Here is a 2,181-nt window from a genome sequence, read left to right as displayed (position 1 = left end):
CTGTCTGTCTGTCTGTCTGTCTGTCTGTCTGTCTGTCTGTCTGTCCTCTCTCTCTCATTAATCTAAGGGTAGGTTCCTCTTGTGTAGGGCTATTGCTTCATGCTTATTTCACGACGTGGTGGAATCAGGCACTCGTCAGTTTTTGGGCATGTGGAGTTGTTGGTATCATCTAAAAGGATTTTCATTTGCCTTGCTTTGGATGAAAGAAATATCCATTTATCTTCAGTACATGTCGAGATATTTGCAATTGAAGGAGGTGATGTCATCTGTTTTTTAAAGTAAAATTAGTGAGAAAATGGGCGTCAAAGTTTGGAGGCTTCCGGAGCTTATGAGTACTTGGAAACTGCAAACTTACATTTTTTGTGTCTTTAATCGATGTCTTTCCATAAAATCCACACATAAAAGTGTTTTTGAATAGACATACATGGTGTTGTGCCAACAAACAAAAATTCGAAAATAAATCCCAAACTGGACGAAAAATGCCGATTTCTCTGATTTCATTATTTTGACGAGCGCTTGATTTCACCACAATGCCTCACCTATACAGGCGGTTCGCCGTGGCACGCAGAAGGCCTAAGTTCGTTTGTTCTTTGGGAAGAATTTTTATCCAGCATTTCAGTTTGTCTGCCTCGACGTTGTAATAATGATTCCCTCAGTCCTGAAATTGGAGTGGCGTCGGTAGCTCAGTGGTTAGGCTCATCATCACCCGGTGCCTTGCCGACTGGCGTGGGCAATCATTTCACTCTGTCCCACGTTGCAGCAATGGTGTCTCTTGTTCTTGTTGCTCCAAGCCATGTTGTCATCTTGTCTAGTATCTTTTCCCTCAGTCTGCCTCTGCCTCTCTTTCAATCAAACGTGCCTGTTGTTACAATATTCTCCAATGCTTCTTTCTGCATTGTGTGTCCGAAGAAATTTGCCTGTCGCTTTCTTATATTTCGTCATGAGCTGTCTTCTACAATTTGCTTCAACCAAGAATTCTTCATTTGTTTTTCATGGAATACGTAGCATTCGTCTTAAGAACCACAACTCTGTCGCCACATCTGTTTATTGATTGTCCATGCTTCGCACCCGGTTAGGCTACTGGACTCGTAATCGTGAGATTGCGGGTTGGGGTTTCGAGCCTCAGCTCCGTCCGACATTGTGCTCTTTGTAAAGGCACTTTACAAGAACTTCCCACTTGGCTCTGTCCTATCGTAGACGGACGTTAAACTAGGAGGCCCCGCCACTTAAATAACCTAATAGTGTTGATAGAGGTGTTAAACCCATACCATTTCACCTGAAATTGGCCGCCTCACGATCTATATTGTGACAATGGGGGTGTAAAACACCTACATTAAATAAAAAAGTTATTTTGTTAAACATTGAGGTTTAGTTTCTGCAAGAGTTTTACGGAACATGTAACACTATAAGGTCATATGAGTGCCAAAGAATAGATGTGTTTCAAGAGAGTAATATAGAGTCTACATAAAAAAAGAAGGAAGAGAGATAAGGACGATTGATATGTTATGTATGTATGTATGTAGTATAGGGTTTTACGGCGCTCGCAACTGCTAAGGTCATATGAGCGCGCATTGATATGTCAGATAGGAAAGAAGGAGCAAACCACACCAGAGCACCAATCAATCATCCTCTTCTATATTTAGACATCGCATCTTCTGGTGACGTGTATACAGTACTATTCATTTTGTTTCTTGGAAAACGAAAATCACGAAGCAAAGCTTGTTTTTGTATAACTGGTGTAATAGAAACAGTGCGTGAATAACGAAGCAAACAGGGGTCGTTTTGCAAGAATAAAGGTAGGTTCACATTTTATAATAATGCTATTCACATAATTTCGTTGCATGAATAGTGCTGTGCTTGGCAAAGCTTAAAAAATGGAGACTATTTATCTATTCCCTCCCTTCTCCTCTTTTTATCCCAGTCTTTCTCTCCACCTCTCCATCTCTTCTAATATCCCTCTCCCCTTCCCCAGCCCATCTCTCTATCTCTCTGAGTTTCTCCCCCCCCTCTCTGTCTATCTGTCTATCTGTCTGTCTGTCTGTCTGTCGGTCTGTCTGTCTGTCTGTCTGTCTGTCTGTCTGTCTGTCTGTCTCTGTCTGTCTGTCTGTCTGTCTGTCTGTCTGTCTGTCTGTCTGTCTGTCTGTTCTCTCTCTCTCTCACTCTCTCTCACTCTCTCTCTCT

At 42.0% G+C, this 2,181-nt stretch overlaps 1 protein-coding gene across 1 annotated transcript in view; it reads left to right on the top strand.

Annotated features, from left to right (window-relative positions):
* Positions 1-1,703: 1,703 nt before the first annotated feature.
* The window catches only part of LOC101856699 (uncharacterized oxidoreductase SSP0419), a 39,151-nt gene continuing 38,673 nt past the window's right edge, over positions 1,704-2,181 (top strand). Inside the window, exon 1 of the mRNA XM_035972900.1 lies at positions 1,704-1,796. The gene's annotated coding sequence lies outside the window, so the exon portion shown is untranslated. The remainder of the gene's footprint in view (positions 1,797-2,181) is intronic.

Source organism: Aplysia californica, unplaced genomic scaffold (assembly GCF_000002075.1).
Source record: "Aplysia californica isolate F4 #8 unplaced genomic scaffold, AplCal3.0 scaffold00895, whole genome shotgun sequence".
Lineage (NCBI taxonomy): Eukaryota > Metazoa > Mollusca > Gastropoda > Aplysiida > Aplysiidae > Aplysia > Aplysia californica.
Note: the sequence above shows the minus strand (reverse complement) of the source record. Positions and strands in the feature narration are given on the sequence as shown.